The sequence below is a fragment of the Crocodylus siamensis genome, chromosome 3 (assembly GCF_052110815.1).
Source record: "Crocodylus siamensis isolate JL-2025a chromosome 3, ASM5211081v1, whole genome shotgun sequence".
Lineage (NCBI taxonomy): Eukaryota > Metazoa > Chordata > Crocodylia > Crocodylidae > Crocodylus > Crocodylus siamensis.
The window spans coordinates 40,364,162-40,381,884 of NC_143397.1; the positions used below are offsets into that span (position 1 = coordinate 40,364,162).

General features: G+C 42.1%; 1 protein-coding gene across 5 annotated transcripts in view; it reads right to left on the reverse strand.

The window, feature by feature from the left end:
- HAPLN1 (hyaluronan and proteoglycan link protein 1) overlaps positions 1-17,723 on the reverse strand; it is a 175,320-nt gene that overhangs the window by 119,891 nt on the left and 37,706 nt on the right. Inside the window, exon 1 of one of the 5 annotated variants that reach the window (XM_090038217.1) lies at positions 2,390-2,563. The exons of 1 other annotated variant lie outside the window; for it this stretch is intronic. The gene's annotated coding sequence lies outside the window, so the exon portion shown is untranslated. Of the gene's footprint in view, positions 1-2,082; positions 2,361-2,389; positions 2,564-17,723 lie in introns of those variants that run through there. 3 more of the 5 variants (XM_090038220.1, XM_090038219.1, XM_090038216.1) reach the window with 3 other exon arrangements.

Genomic DNA, 17,723 nt, shown 5'->3' on the forward strand with positions numbered 1-17,723 from the left:
GGCAGGGAGATTAAGTGATTTGAACAAGGATGTGGAACCCAGGTTTTGATTTTAGCTCTCCTTGCTCCAAAGTTCATGCCAGAGCCATTAGAAAACACTACTATCCTTGTTAAGCCACATTTCTAATTTAAGCTTGGAGAGACTGGAGTCTTCTCAATTCAGCAGAACAAGACTTCTCTACCTGATAAAAACTGCATAAACAGCAGCACAATAAACATGCCACAAGAAGCAACAACCATTCCAGCATAAATCTAAGTCACTTAGATCCTTTTTTACATGTACTAGCTGTTAATCATGCAAAAAGGAAGAAAATACAACTGATTAGGTTTATAATGAAATAATTCTTACAGAGCAAATCCCTTCAACATTTCTGAATTATAATGTCAGTCATTTCTCTGAAACAGGGCATTGCTGCTATTAATGCACTACTCCATAACATATTTTTCTTCTCTCTCACTTAGAGACTGCTCAAACTTTCAGGGCTTTTATTGGAAAGACAGGCCTTTTGGCACATTTTCACTGCAGAGCAGCAACATCTTGATTATTATCTTCACATCTGTCTTATTTATTTAACCTAAAAAAGCAGTTGTTCTCCACTGAACTTTGCTGTTCCATTTGCCAGTGACTTGATACACTGAAACATCTCAAAACCATTTTATAACTATCACTGCATTTAAAAGGTTGAATATATGGGTCAGAGCCATAGTTGGTGCAAAATAACATAAGTGCATTGAGTTATTTCATTTTATGGAAGTGAAGAAACTGCTCCTATTCAATATGAAAACTGAGTAGAGCTTGAAACAGATCCTCTTATTCTGATCACCTGGCATACTTTATCAGTTACAAAACTATCTTGATGCTGCACCCTTGTTCAAACTCCAGTGCAGCTGATCATAAACTCTCTGTATATCATACATATTTCATAATGCTGAGAATACTTGGCATCTAGAACAGTTTTTATCATCAGTGCCATGTCTTCTGAGAATCTTCATTTTCAAATAAGTGTCACACATACTGGTACCTTATTCCAAAAAAATACTAAAAATGTTTCTAGCCTCTTCTTATTCAAATTTAGTCTTACAAATAGTTAATACAAACACATTCCATTATAATAATGTTCATTTAATATTATTGAATTTAAATGTAAAAATAATTTTCATATACTGTTAGCTTCCAAGAAATTCCTCAGACTTCTGAGTTTATGGCATCGTAGTGTATCATGTACATACACACTTCCCTCGACGCAAACTCCTAGCAGCTGATACATCATGCATTTTCACAAAGATAAAGGATGGCAAAGGAATACATCTTAATTTGAACTAATCATCTAAGTTCATTCAAACTACACAGCTGAATCTAAACCAGTCACAGGAAACAGTTTAGATTCTGACATTAAACATATGACAAGCTCCTATTTATTTAAACAGTGGAAAAACAGACAAGTCTATTGAAGGTACATAATATAGTTATGGACCCGCTCGTATCAACAAGATCCAGAGATGCAATGTGATGATACTATAGCACTCTAAAACGCCTGTGCCTAGAAAATGTTACTTCAAGTTTCTTGTTTTTGTCAGTTCTTAAGTAAATTTGGGTGGTGGCGAACTACTTATCATACCAGATTCTTTTCCTATCTAACAAGATCAGTCCTTCCATACTGGTGGTACAAACACATTCACAGCTCTTCAGCTTCTCCCTTGATCTACATAGTCTGCCCTTTCCTAGCTCCTGTAAATTCCTATTCTGTTGACCTCTTGGAAAACATTAATCTCTGTGAAATGCATAGTCTTACAGGAAAAAGCCAGTGGACTATATATACACTTTCCATATTTCAGACTGAAACTGCGGTTGAAATACAATCTCTAATTAAACACAGAGCACTTAAAAGTCTGATAAATTGAGAGTAGACAGTTGCAACTTCTCCCCCCCCACCTTTGCCAAATTAGATCGCTTCAAAATCCTTTTAGGACAGTCCCTGATGCCTTAAGACCTGACTTGCTGTATTCATATCATAGTGTTAAAAGAGAAGCAAAAATGCAGTCTTAAAAAAAAATAAAGCCTTCCTTTTTTTTTTTTTTTTACCTTATCCAGAACTCCCAAAGTTAAGATGCTCTCAAAACTCTCCAGCAGTCTGAAGCAGAGGACACAAAGTGCAGAGGAAGTTTTTAGCTGCTCACCTTAAGTTTGTGTGTGTATGTGTGTGTGTGTGTGTGTGCGTGCGTGTGTGTGTGCGTGTGTGTGTGTGTGTGTGTGTGTGTGTGCGCAGAATGTCTGTAGCTCTGAATGGCAGGGGACCTGATTCAGGGCAGGGAGAGCCACTTTCTCCCCGAGAGGAAAAGAAAAAGCAACACGTCATAAGTTGAGTACGCCTCCAAGATGCCTTAATTACCCAGGAATGGAAGGAGAAGAAAAAAACCCTCAGAAATCCCCCCGCAGGGTGGCCGGAGCCTGGAGCACAGCAGCGTCTCGATGCCGTGCCCTGTCCCTTCAAGATCTGTGTCCTGATGTCCTCCCTTCTTAGATCAGTGCCCTGATGTCCAGCCCTCCTGGATCGGCTGCTGAAAGTCCCCCTCGCACCACACATACGCCCCGGGGCAGGCGATAAAAACTTGAAAGAGTTTTGTTTCCCCCTTGTGAAGGGATCACTGGAGTTAGATGCGTGACACCCCGCGCAACTCGATACTTCCGACCACTTGCCTGTTTCACCCAAGCCCCCTACTCCTCCCCCCCATTCATCTCAAAGATGCTGCTTTCTGCAAGGGAGGGAAGGTGAAGCACTAGGACGGGGGAGAAAGGGAAAAGTTGGATCTAACAGGATCTTACTGGTCTTGGTCCCAAATCCTTCAAAGCTTTTCCCGTGACACTGGAAGACACCCAAACTACCATAGGTACCACAGCCTGAGCGACCCCCAAACCCTAGATCTAGCAAAGTGTGACCCCAACCCCCTAAACTCAAACCAGTCCATAGAAAACAAGTCCAGCCGCTTCTTCTAACCTGGAAAGACTGGCCACCAGAACACAAGAGCTGCAAATGCACAGATTCTGCTGGATCCATTCAGATTTGGCCCTAATGCTCCTCGTGTCACAGCATAACTAGAGTCCCCATCAGGTCTCAACACAATCGCTGCTTGAAAAAGTGCCTCCCCGCTGTTGAACCCCCGCAACCCAGAGCTGGCATTTCGATTTTACTGGCCCTTAGCAATGTTGGGAGCCCACATTTTCTACTTATTTCTAAAATTTAAAACATTTTCTAAAATCAGTGCATTTTTCTTAAATAATTGCACTTTTTAAAAGAATTGCCTTGCTCCTGTTTCACTGGGAAAATACAAATTGTTGCAACTGGTCCAGCAGAGCTACATTACCGCATATCTCATAGGTGCATCCTGCCAACTTTGAATCCCCCTCAGCCAGATTCTACAAAATAGGAAGAACATGTAAAATCTTCTAGTGCTCTAGGAAACCAGACTCTGTTCCAGACTGACACAACAACTGTAAAATATGTATCCTGTTGATTTCAGACTGGCACAATATGTACACTGTTGCTTTCAGATGGCTCCCTTTTGCTCAGCCCCCAAATTCTATCAGCTAACTAGAGAAGTGCTATTGCAACAGCTCCATTGCAAAAAATCAATACACTGAAGCAATCCTAGTGAATAGATCTGGAAAAATATTTAGAAACGCACAGCTTCCGTGTTAGAAGGAACTCAAGGGCTACGTAGCCCTGACTTTTGCTGGCTCTTACTATTTTGGTGCAAGCTGCCAATGTACCATTCATATAGGCGATCCATGCTGTCACTCCAGACAGTTCAGGGCAACAGCACATCTTGGTACTAGAGGAATGCAAGATTCCTATCCAGCACCTGGATCTTGCTAGATTGGAGCCAATTTTAGCCACAAGTTTCTTATCCATGTAAAAATGGTGCTTGGTACATCTTGGCAAATGGGTGACAGAAATGTGCAAGTACAAGCCTGTATCAGGACCTTGGTCTTCACCTAGATACTCCTTTACCTATTAGACAAATGTAATCTTCTTATTAAATGAATAGCTAAATCCATAGCCTACACCACTGAGATTTTCAAAGCTGTTTTTTGAGATTTGGGTATGCACCTACTGTTTAAAATATGTTAAAATTAAAAAATAATATGACTAAGTCGCCCAGACTATTCTGAAATTCTGACTACTATTATATATATATATATATACACATACACATATACATACACACACATACATACATATACTGCATCAGGTATAATGGGATCATTCATATCTGATGGATCAATTCTATGGCAATGCTCCAGGTGTTGTTGGATTAAAGGTGGTTATATCTGGTGGAATGATTCAGATGCCAGACCTCTGCCATTGTGACCGCTATCACGCATGCATACAGATTTATTTGATGTAAGAGAGTGGTCCAAAGGTCTAAAGCTGGCTAATACAGCAGAAGCAAATACAGCTGGTTTGTATGCAGGGAGGGCTCCCAAAGAAGAGGTCAGCCTGATTACCCTGGCTCCTAAAGGTCAGACCCAGGGGATTTTTAACCTTCGCTTATCGTCTGGGAGGTATCAGGGTACGAGCATTTTTGGTGATGTAAGAGCTCTTGCTTTTTATTTAGGCATAAAAATATAGGGGGACTTGGAATCAAAGCCTGGCTGTATACCCTGTTGGCCTCATTGATTTTTTTTTTATTATTTTTTTCTAGGCATGGGGTGCTCTTTTTTTTTTTTAAGGCAGTGGAAATTGCTTGGACTTGTTCTGCATTTTTATATCAAGGCAGTGAAGATTTTGGGCAAGTGTTTAAGGGAATCCAACTTTCCAACTCTTCACCTTCAAATGAGGTAAATGCAGGGGGGCCAGCAGAGAGACCAAGAATCAAAGCGGAGGTGGCACATAACAGAGTCCATCTCAACAACTCCACATGTCATCCAACAGCACTTGGGGTAGAATTGATCCAGCAGATCTGAAGGATCCTGTTATCTCTATATATAGTTTAATCAGAATAGTCAGAGTTTCAATTTAGGAGACAGGCTTTTTTGGGTGCTTTTAAACAGGGATAACCCACTGCCTATATTTAGTGTGAGGAATGCTTTGGGGGTGCAGGCCGATGCCCACAAACGCCAGGGTCAGACCCAGAGGAGCCTACACACCCTCCACGGGAATGACCAGGGAGGGAGAGAAGATCCCGGGACACAACCGCCCCGAAGAACAAACAGGCATGTATTTATAACACCAGGGAGAATATATAGGTCCATTGATTCCCGCCTTGAGCAAGCAACTGTCGTTGGAGAGGAAACGGCTTCATATTTCAATAACAGAGCTACCTTTGATGGAGCAGAGAGAGAAAACACACCTCAGGAAGAAGGGAGGGCCGGGCGGGGGACCAGGCGGCCCGGCGAGGGGTGGCAGGAGAGCTTGAAGCGGGGGAGATGTGGGGAAATAAGGTGATGTCAAAGGAGAAGGAGCGGGGAGGGGGCTGTGCCGGGCGGGCGATGGCCCGGGTGGCGGGAGAGGCGGACGCGGCGCTGGCAGCTCCCGCCCGGTCCCCGCGGCCGGGGCCGCTGCAGCGCGGGGCCGGCAGCTGCGAGCGGCGCTATTGTCTCGGGGAAGACGAGGCGGCGGCAGCGGCCGAAGGGAGGCGGTGTCCCCTCCCCCCGCGGTTGGCGAGGCGGGGCGGGGCGCTGGGGCTTCCGAGCGCCGCCCGCGCCCCGCGCACGTCCGGGGAGCCGCGGGCAGCGCCGGCGCCTGCCGCCCGGCCACTCCCGCGGCCTCGCTCCTGCCCCCAGGCAGCGGAGACACGGAGCGGGCGACCTGGGTGGCCTCTGGAGGCCCCTTCCAGCCCGGCCCCGCTCTGGCCTTTTGGCTGAGATCAGCGTTGTATTTATTGCGTTCCCCTCCTCACCCCCATCCCCCCGCTCACGTTAGTCCCCCGCTCTGGCTCTCTGCATTTCCCTTACGGCCTACGATCCATAACGTTTTCTAGTAAAGTCAGCCTGCTCTCAGCTGCACTGGCCCGCAACAGGCGGGAGGACATCTCAGGAGTGATCAAGTGGGGCATTGCGGACGATGCGTAGGGGGTGGATGTGCACCCCGAGATCGGCCGTGCACTCCCTGCAAGCGCCAGCTGTAAAACCAAAAGTGCCACTGGGGAGTGCGTTCCCGTTTTTGCTGCCAGCTCGGTGATGGGCTGCTGGGGGACCCCCCCACATCGGGATCGGCTGCTGGGGGACCCCCCCACATCGGGATCAGCTGCTGGGGAATGCCCCCATCAGTCAGCATCTCCCCCCCCGCCGGTGATCAGCCGGTGGGGGACCCTCCCCCCACTGGAGATCTGGTGTACCCCCAGACTCAGGAGGCACCTGTTACCCATGAAGTAGGGGCATCCGAATCCCAAGACCTTCAAGCTTGGGCCTGCAGGTAGGACACCCGCCAGTGGATTTGGGGCTATCTGAAGTCCCAGGGTGAGAGCCCACACAAAGGACACTCACAGGTTGTAGCGCCTCCGCGGTGTTTAGACGATTGAGATCTGCTGGGTCAGTCAGTACGGTTTTCAGAGTGATTGAGTTCTGCTCAGTCAATATGATTTGAAACTGATTTGGCTGATTTGACCTGGAACACAAAATATATTGATTTAAAAAAACTAAAAAACTTCCCTATGACTGTAGGGCTCTTGGACTCTATAACAAGATTTTTTTTTAAAGGATTTGTGTGCGTGTGCACATGTGTGCACACACGTGTCCCAGGTCAAATTAGCGAGATTAGTTCTGAATCCTTTGAATTACTCAAAAACCTTATGTGGCCATATTACCACCAAGTATCCTCCACCCTAGATTTTTCAACTTGGGGCTTCAGCTACTTGCAGACCCTTTGGCAGGCATCCTTTGTGCAGGCCCAAGCCCAGAAGCTTGTAGGTTTGGATGCTCCCAAATTTCACTTGCCCTCAGCCCTGTGGCCGCAGGAGCAAGCTAGGAGGAATTTCCCATTTCCATAAAGTTGGCATGTAGCTGAGATCCTCCCACTGGAAAGCTAACTACGAGGCTGTCATAGGGAGTCCTGTCTCCAAGCTGACGGGTGCACCCTGCACGACACAAAGCCATTCTTAAGCCACCTACCCTTGGTCAGGGTACTTCCCCAGCCACCTTCATGGTCGCAGTATTTCCCCTGCCAGGTAAATACAGGACTCTATAACAAGAGTAAGTACAGGAGTATAGGACTCTAAACCAAGACAGGAGTGAAGGGGGAAGAAAGCAGTGGTGGCTGGGGCAGCTGTGTGCTTCTTCAAGGGAAAGAAGTTACACCCGCCCCTTCCTACATTACAGCCCTCACCTTGAGGTCATGAGAGGAACGAGACTGGTGATAAAGCAGAGGAAGCAACATTTTTTCTGCAACTCACCCCCCAGTAATATGATGACAGTTTTATATAATTCGCCTACATGACTTCTCATTCACAGCAGTGTGAAGTGAGCAAGCATAGACTGGTTTGAAAAAAAAATAAATAATGTAAGCAGGATGGGAATCAGGCACAATGAATTTGACTTACAGCTTGTATTCTGAAGCCTTCCCACACGTGTCGTTTACCTCAAAAAAGTTTGTTTTATCTACCACTAGTAAAACATAACAGCATTTTTCAAATCTGCCTGCTTTTTTTTCTGTTTTTGAAAAGCACTTTTGTGCTGAAAATACTTCTGCCAAATTTCAAGTTCTGTCACTGAAGCCAAGTCTGGAAATTCAGCGTAGCTCAAGAGCCATCCCAGACTTACAGCAACAGACCAGATTTTCCATTAGTGAACATTGGTATAACTTCCCTGACATCAGTGGAGTTCTGCTGGTTCTGGTTTAAAGTCTCTACTGTGTTTTACCCGGCCATATATATAGTAAGGACCATCCTATTTTATGAGATGACAACACACACACTCAACAAAAATTATCCAGAAAATGACATTTTAAATGCATCTTCCAAGCATAAAACAGTTATCAGCACCTAGACAATAAAAAAAAGGAAATGTCTTCTGAAATTTTGGAAATTAAGTTCCATTCCAGTGCATTATCCATGCAAGTAGATAATCAGCTGCTGCTACAGGATGCTGCCATGTCTTGTACAAATGCTAAGGAAAGAAGGGAGACCCCTTTTTCTCTGAATTTAGATAAGCTAAGACAGAAATGGATGACATGGTATAAACAACTGAAGGTCTGCTCTAAGTGACAGTATCTGCAATGGTTCTATAAAGCCTCCTGAGATATTCCAGAATCAAGAGAAAAAATGAATGCCTCTTTCCTGCCTCTATAAAGGAATGGAGTGAGTGTGTATCACTATTCACTTTTGCTGGTTATATGCTAATAGGGGATTTCCCTTTCCTGGGGGACTCTATGGATGCCCCTTTACAGAACCTCAGCTGTGTGAAAGGCTTAGGGACATGACTAAGATTCTACCACAAGTATTTATCTAAATTCTCTGCTCTGTCATTTATCAAAATTTGAGCCTTTAGAACTGGGCCAGACACATCTGGCTAATGTACTTTCTCACCACAGGGGAATTTACTGTCTATTTGCATTAGTCAACTGTTGTCAGTTTTTAACACTTCCCAATTTAATAACTTCTTAACATTTCTTTAACACACTTCTTCTCATCTCTTCCGGATCATTACTGAGTAAGTTAAATAACACCAAAACCAACACTAACCTTGGCATCATCTCAAGATTTCCTTCCAGACCTTTTCATTGCCACTCATCAAACCTTAGTTTGTAGTTAGCTTCCAGTTCATGTTGTAGTGATCTTCTTTAGCCAGACAGTTTTAATAACTGTGAATTACATTCTCTAAAGAATAATCAATGCCTGGCTGAAACTCCTGAGCGCTGCAAACTAATCCTTAACTACATTACTCAGAGGAGCAATCTGACAAGATTTACATGATCTTTGCTTGCTTTAAAAAAATCTTGTGTTTTCTTACTATTGTCCAAGAATCTCATTGAGTTATTTAGGATTAGTACTGGGACTCTGCAGGTTCAGCTGAACACTGATTATTCTTCTGATAATGTATTCCCATTAGTGAGATGTTCAGTATTAATTTAGATAAAAAGTAGCCAACAGGTTGGTTCAAAAGCCAGTACCACATGGTTGAAGAATAATGCACAAAATAAATACTAATGGTAAGGGGAAGTATGAGTTTAAAAGTATTTTATCTCTACTATAAAATCTGCAAAGGTGATCCCATGATCTACTAGTACAAATCTGCAGAAAAACAGAGGGATTTTACAATATACCTCAAAAGCATGCGTTTAAAGTTTACTTTTACAACTGGACCCTTAAATAGCCAGAACTCAGCACTAAATACTTACCACAAATGTTATTTTTAGTAAAGTGTAAGTATAGCATGTTTGAATAGCAGCTAAGGAACAAAACCTCCAAAATCATGAAAGATCACATGCTAAAACTCTTTGTTTCTCAAGTTGACTGAGGATGGGAATTTAATGCTATTAAACTATTTTAAACCAGCTGAATGGCTGAATTATCTAAAATTAAAGTTATCTAAAATTATTTCCTCAACTAATAACTTTATTTTCCATCTTTTCCCAGTTCAGACCTTGTATAATATAAATTTCTTCTCTAGGTTGTACATTAATGGCCCGACAAGGTCAAATTATTTATACAACTGAAGATAAATCATCTGTAGTTCTTTAATTTTTTGAAATGTGATTTTTCCTGAGAATACTGCATTTTCATTTATATACACACATGCACACATATGAAAATTAAAAAAAACAAACAAACTTGTAACAAATGCAAATTATGTTACTTTTAGTGCCATGTTCCCTAGAGAAAGATTGAGAGACCATAAAAGGAACATGCATGGTCTCATCTTGGCTGATCAGATCAGGAGTCATTTTCATTTAAATATACCTTTGACTTAGCTCTTCATCACAGAACCTTTACACATTTCCCTCCAGAATATTCATTGATTTTGTCTTCTGATCTATATTATCTTTGCCTTGGAAGTTGATTAGTCTTATTATAAACTTGGACCAGCTCCAGGCTTTTCTGAGAAATCTTTTCAAGTCACTTTTGCATCTCAAAAGTGATATTGCTCCTTCCAGTATGAAGTCATACATATTTTTGTTCACCTCTTCTCTTAGTCCTATATGCTTTTACTCTCAAGAACTATACCTCCACTTTCATTGGAGAGCCCTGATGAATTTGTGGGACCCAAAAACAACTTGTGGGGGAGGAAGGCAGGGGAGAAGAAAGTGCTTCAATAACTTGTTAGAGTTTGTCTATGGCCAGAAGTATGAACACTGCTTCTTTCACTAAACTGAAATTTAGTAATAAGACTAATTTGCAGTTTAGTATGCTAGCATCTTCAGCTCTCAAAGTGTATCACAAGCCTTAATGTATTGAACAATAAGACACCCTTATGAAGTATGTAAGATTTATCTTCAATACAGAGATGAGAAAACTGAGACACAGAGATATAGCCAGATCAATTTTTAGTAAATGAGATACATAATAAACATATATTCTTCCATATGCATCTGCTCATCTATATTTGCAAGCCCAAGTCCAGGATGTGTAGATCAGCGATTTACATGCAAAGTTTTAGTACATGGGGGGAAAAAGGCACCAAATACAGACCTCAGGATTTGTTTTTTAAAAATCAAACCAGTAGTAGAATATTGGAAATTTAGGTTTGGTGAATCCCAGTGCTCTGTTGTTTCCTAAGTGTTTTCTTCATATAGAAATACATCATAATCTGTCCTTCTTTATATCCGTTATTTCTCTTTTCATTCAAGAATGATGGAGGCAGGTAAGGAGAGAATTTCCTAATCATTTTATTTAAAAACTTATTCTATATTCACTTAAGGCAGGAGTGTTAAAATCATTGGGTTCTGCTTTATGCAGGCCAGATGACTCATGACCATCATTAAGTCCCAAACCACGGGGCTTAATGTCCAGTAGCAGTGACATTAAGCTCCACGCCTGCTGGAAACTGCTGTTGGCGAAGCTCCAGAACCCAGGGGTTTAATGTAGCCAGCACTTGCAACTCCGCACCCCCTTTTGCCCCTGCTGCTGATCTTAGTCACCGGCAGCTACTAAAAATCCCCCAACGGTGGCAAGTAAGTGAGGGAAGGGGCAGGAGAGCAAGTTGCAGCAGTATTAACCTAGATTCTGGAGTTGTGCTGATACAGTGACTCTGGCAGCTGAAGCAACAAACTCCACAGCCTGGAGGTGAGTTATCCAGGTCCAAAGAAGTCCCATGGGCTGGATCTGGCCCACAGGCCATATGTTTAACACCCCAGACATAAAGGGTAAGATTGGAGGAGGTGCACAGGAGCTGAGCTGCAGCAGGAAATTCTAGAAAATCTGGCTGTTTTACTCCACACTTCTTTATAAAATGCCCTAAGAAATGTATAATACAGAAGCAGTTAATCAAACTGTCAAGCTTTGTAGATTGCATCTCCCTCCCTATCAATCCAGCTCTGCTAACTGGGTGGAATGGCCATGCCACTGTCCTTACAGTGTCCTTACCATTTTAGATGGTTACACTGTTGTTACCATTTTAGATGGTTCCTTTAAGGAACTAGCATGGAGCATCATCACTTATCCCAAATAGGTATGCACCGCTGTGCAAAGGGCTCAAATGCTCCTGGCACCCACTGACTAGAAGGTATAGGGAAGCAGAACAAGAGAAAATTAACCTAAAATATTAGTTTTTTTAATATAAAGAGAACAGTAAAGCAGAAGTTTCAATACAGCTAAGAAATCCTATTTAGAAGGACTCTAAAATAACAGTAGTCTCCAGTAGGAACAGTAGATCAGCTCTGATGAACTTTGAACCGCAGACTCAATAATGAGTATGTACAAATCGCCCACTATTAAGTTATCAAGTTCACTTCCTTTAATGCTATTTTCCTTCTGGCTATTAAAATGAAAAAAAGCCAAAACTCGCAGTTATTCTACTTTATTCAACTGGGCTCTGACATACTGAGTTATTAAAAGTAATAAATATATCTGCAGTATTTTGTGAGACTCACAAACAAAATCTGCAAACCTATGCTCTCTCTGTTATAAAATCTTAGTGATCTCTCTGAACGTGAAAAAAGATATTTGTATTCCTCAGCAGATAACAAATATTCTTCTTCTGAGGCTAGATAGCAGTTTTGCAATCTAGATAGATATAAGCAATCCCAGATATTTGGTATAATAAAAAATGTGATTTTGGGCAAACTTGATTTTCTCAAAATAAGATATTGACCCCAGAGGGTGGTCTACTTTGAGTGTAGAGCTAAAACTACTTCAGCAGAATGAAAGCTGCATTCACTCCTGGACCGACAAAATAACACAGCTAGACTGAAGCACCATTCTCAATTGTAGTAACTATCCAACATCTTGCAAAATGCACAGACAGGAAACAGATAATTTTTGCTACAGAAATGGTAGCCAGATCAACTCCCTAATGGTATGAAACATTGATTTCTTGTCTTGTGTATGGCTTTTCCTTCCTTTAGTTCTGACATGATTTTTGGTAGCTTCTATCACCAGACTTTCTAAAGATTAATTTAATTTCAGCCCATCAGCAGTGTTTAATGCCATTCTACTGTTTCCCAGCTCAGGTTTCAAAATGTATATTTTCAGTGATATATGCAATAGGTTAAGATTGCTTGACAAATAAGATACCGGGGTTCCATTCCTGTCTTGTGCTAAAGACTTGTTATGTGACTTAGTCTAGGCTTATGCTGTGCATGTTGCTACTTTTGGACATTTGCCAGCTATCAAATGAGGCTTTTCAAGAACTTGGACATACCTGTGGGGATCTGTAGTCATTCTGAAATAATACAAGTCCTTTTAGGGTTTAAAGCTAGAGGAATTAAAATCATGAGATCAAGCCAGGAACCAACAGCCATAACGTGTTGCTTCTCTTAGGTACAGCAGATACAGCACCTTACTTTGTGCAGAGAAGATCAGAAGACAAGAAGCTACACTGAGGCAACTTGGCACATCCCCAGGTTGGCCTCAAAATGTACAAGTCTCAAGTTTGCACAGTATTAGATCACTTCGTTTTTGCACACCCTAGTACTTGGATTTATAGGTACAAGCTTAAGGTTTAAACGTACAAATACTTCCATCACCCCAAACTGCCAAATTTCAACTGTGTACTTTATACACTATTTCCAATATGGGCCCTTAGTTTGGCAATTGATTGTTTTATTTTTGTGCATCAGATGGCTGCTATCATGGTCTGCGTATGGCTGAATATGTTATGCTGTGAAATCTAAACAAAGCAACAGATAGACGTGTTTTTTATTTGTAGCTAGACTGAGCCATCTTTTGCACTTAATCCCACAGACAGTCCTATGCCATCAATGGAAGCTCTTGCATGACTAGGTGCTCCACAGCTTGAGTCCAAGGTTCAAACCCTAGCCCTACTACTTATAATTATTAACTGTATATATCTTCATAAGCCCCATGACCCTGTGGTTTACTGCTTTGTTTCTTTCTCCAACCCACTTTTGCCTCTCTTGACAGTAGTATGTCCTCTCTGTTCTTCCTCCCTTTTCTATCCTTTGTATTTAAATAACTTTTTCTGTTTGAATGCCTTGCAAGCCCTTTTGTAGCATCTGATGAAGTAAGCTGTTGCTTACAGAAGCATCTCTTTACTTAGCACATGCTACATTTAGATTGTAGTAAGCATTAATGTGACTTAAAAAGTTTTCTGAGCAGTCATACATTAATACTTACTACAATCTATATTGAATGACTGAAAATCAGCTTGTTTTTGTTCTCAGCCATGGGATCACACCTAAGCCCATTCAAGGCTCTGGTACAGTGCAGCAGCTGGGAGTGCACTGGCATGGCATGTTGGTCCAAGACAAAAAGACACACAAAAAGCTAGAACTCTTGGTTCCAAAATGATACCATTTATTAGACCAACTGGAAAATGGCAAGAAAATTGTCCTTTTCTGCAAGCTTTTGGGATCAAAGTCCCTTCATCAAGCTTGCAGGAAAGGACAGTTTTCTTGCCATTTTCCAGCTGGTCGAATAAAAGGTATCGTTTTGGAACCAAGAGTTCTAGCTTTTTGTGTGTCTATTTGCAGTTAGACATCTAACTGCCTTTGAAAATCTGATTTTATTGGTTCAGCTTTAAAGGCACTCAAATTTCCCAGCCCACTCAGAATACAGCAATAGTATGGAGTTACTGCACAGTTTTGCCAGCTCACGTCTTTTTAGTGACACTACTTCGCAGTAGCCTAATAATACTGCCCCGTAACGTATTAGCACTGTTTGTGATGCAACTTGCTACTGCTTAGTATTGTTAGGATACTGCACAGTGAGTAGATGTGCCCCATAGGTAGCACAACTGCTCCAGTTGTAATATTGCTTCATTTAGAGTTAAAGCTGGAGCAGTTTTGCTACTCTGAATTGCACTGGGCTAGTCCACAGGTAGCAGTTAGAATGCAACAGATGCTGTGCCTTTCCAACCAGCAGCTCCTATTCTGGAACATTTCCCTTTTGAAATGGCTCCAAATTTATGTCGTAACAGCTGTTGTTTGCTTCAGAAAAAGAGCCCCCCCTACCTTTTTAAAAATAGCTTTAAATGTACATGCCTCCATACTCATTGCTGGTACATAGGCTTAAATCCATTTTCTGTCTAATCTTATTATATTTTAATAAGGCCCATAATTCTTTAGGGTCATTAACTCCAGATACAAGAAAAGGAAGACTTTACAGTAGGCAACTGTTGATCCTCTGGCTCATGGTGTATGTCCCTGTAAGAGTTCTAATTTAGTGCTTAATGAATTAGGGCTAACCGCACCTTGTCGTGCATCCACAGGTGCACCTCAAGTAGAGCCAGGGAGGTGATCCTCCCCCTCCATTATAGACATTTATGTTTGACCTTGGATGAGGGTGGGTTTTTTTGGACTTGAACCTATTGCATTATCCCTTAGGTGGGCATGGACAGGGGTCATATACTCAAGAGGGTGGTGCCTCTCCTTTCCTGTAGGACTGATCTTGGGACTAATTAAAGGGCTATGGGCTTCACCCATTTAACCTTGGAGGAACAGGAGATGAAAACAGCCCCTGAGAAGGGGTCACCCCCAGTGATTTTTCTCTGGAATTGACATCCAGGGTAGGTAAGGTCAGGGTGCAGGGGAGGATGTCACCAGGAAGTCTGGGGTAATTCTTCCCCAGAGGGCCAACTCCCAGAATCAAGATAAGAAACATCAAAGTCATGGCGGGCAAGAAGACAACACCAGGGTGGGGTTTAAGGAGGTACTCATAACACCTTCTCAGCCTGCTTACATTTGAAGAAGACATCAACACACCTAGGCCCTAGAGTACATATAGTTGATAATGGAACATATCAATTCCAGAGTAATACATACCTGTGCCCATATCTTTCATAAAATTATTGAGAAATCACAATTAAAATTAATAATTCCAATATGCATATGCCTACGCAGACAACTTGCCTATTTTTTCATGAAGCCCCACAGTGCAGCTCTGTCACTAGCTGCAGTGGTCTGCACACCAACGAAAGGTGGCTACAATTATTCTCATTTCCCTTTTTAATCGCCCTTGAGGAAACTGCCTCAAGGAACAAACACTCTGTCTAACTTGTCAGGATCTAGAGTCATTGCTGATATTGTTGCTTGATTCCTGTCTGGATGGAGTCCTTTGCTGAGTCTTTTAAATGAATTAAAATATAAACACATAACTTAGAAATTCAGTGGTCATGGAGTGTACCTTCAACTTGCTTTTAAACATTATAGAATATATTATTTTATATACGTAGAATGATTCAATGAGGAAAATATTTGTTAGGTTATAAAGAACTGTGATGACTGATCCTTTTGTTTTAAAGGAAGACTGAGAATCTTTGCAGTTGTTGTAACTGGAAAATAAATATAATAAGAAAATGTTATTTCACATTTTATATGGAAATATGCCTATTGCAGTCAGTCAGAAACAGCCTGGAGATCAGATTAAAAGATTATGTGATTTTTTTTTTTTTAATGAGCATAGTTATTTAAGAAAATTTAAATTGGAAAAAAAAATATTCAGAAGGGCTGAAATTAGCTTTACGTGAATACATTTTAAGTTATAATCTATGCAGCCATTCATAGTAGAATGAGAGCATATTTTCTTTGGAATGCTGGGTTTTACAGTTATGAGTTATGTCACATTGGTAAGGCAATAGCCCTACCTAGTAACAGCATTTCATTTCAGACCAGTCATTCCCTACACTTTTGCTGCAAACACACATAAGCACGTCCTTAGCAACACATGGATGTTCTAATGTTTTATATAACGAGATATAAGGGGGGCAGAGATAGAGAGATGAGAAATTGAGATTAGAAAAGGTTTGTTAGCTAGCAGCTATATTAAATATTGGAATTCTATTATATAGAGAGGATTTTGTGTTTAATCATAGAATCATAGAAGTAGGGTCGGAAGGGACCTTATAGATCTTCAAATCCGACCCCCTGCCAGGGCAGGAGAAAAAACTGGGCTCAAATGATCCCAGCTAGGTAGGCATCAAGACTTTTCTTAAAGACCCCCAGGGTAGGAGCCAGCACCACTTCCCTTGGAAGTTGGTTCCAGATCCTAGCTGCCCTAACTTAAAAAGTGACACTACAAATTTTCACTCTTAGGGACCCTTTTCCAGATGACTCCTCTGGTCCTCCATATAGCTGTGAAAACACTTTTTTTTTTGTCTTCAGAGCCTTTGCTCTGTGCACTGGTGACTACCAACCACACTGCTATTATCTATTCAGTTTTAATATTCACTACTATTTGCGATAGATACCAAACTTGGAGTTAATATGCTGTCTTTAAAATTGAAGGACTACTCCAAAGCCCAGCCTAGCCAATAAATATTATATTTTAGGGTTTTTTTTCATGTAACAGCCACTAATTCCTGAATTTCAAATGGAATTGGAAAACAATAAACCTTTTAATTGGTTTCTTTGTGTACCCCTTAACTGATACTGTCCACAAAACACAAATAGTGGGGTTTCCAGCCAAATTGCACTGCTGTTGCCTTAGTCACAGGAATGTATTGTTGGAGAAGTACTGATTCTTGGCATAGTTCTGTTCCCATTGAACTCGGTGATAACACTCTCGTTTCATAGTTTCATAGTTTGTAGGGTCGGAAGGGACCTGAGAAGATCATCAAGTCCGACCCCCTGCCATGGGCAGGAAACAGTACTGGGGTCAAACAACCCCAGCAAGGTGTTCGTCTAGCCTTGTCTTAAAGACCCCCAGGACCAGCACCACTTCTCTTGGAAGCTGGTTCCAGATCCTAGCTGTCCTGACAGTGAAGTAGTGCCTCCTGATGTCTAGTCTGAATCTACCCTCTGCCAGATTGTGACCGTTATTCCTGGTCACTCCTGGCAGTGCTCGGGGGAACAGGGACTTCCCCAATGCCTGCTGGGGAGTTTGTAACAGGCCACTAGATCCCCCCTCAGCCTTCTCTTGTGGAGGCTGAACAGGTTCAGGTCCCTGAGCCTGTCCTTGTAGGGCCTGCCCTGCTGCCCCCGATCATGCAGGTGGCCCTCCCCTAGACCCTCTCCATGTTGTCCACATCCCTTTTGAAGTGCAGTGCCCAGAACTGGATGCAGTACTCCAGCTGCGGCCTGACCAGTGTTGCATAGAGGGGGAGTATCACCTCTTTGGACCTGCTTGAGATGCATCTGTGGATTAATGACAAGGTATGGTTGGCCTTCCTGA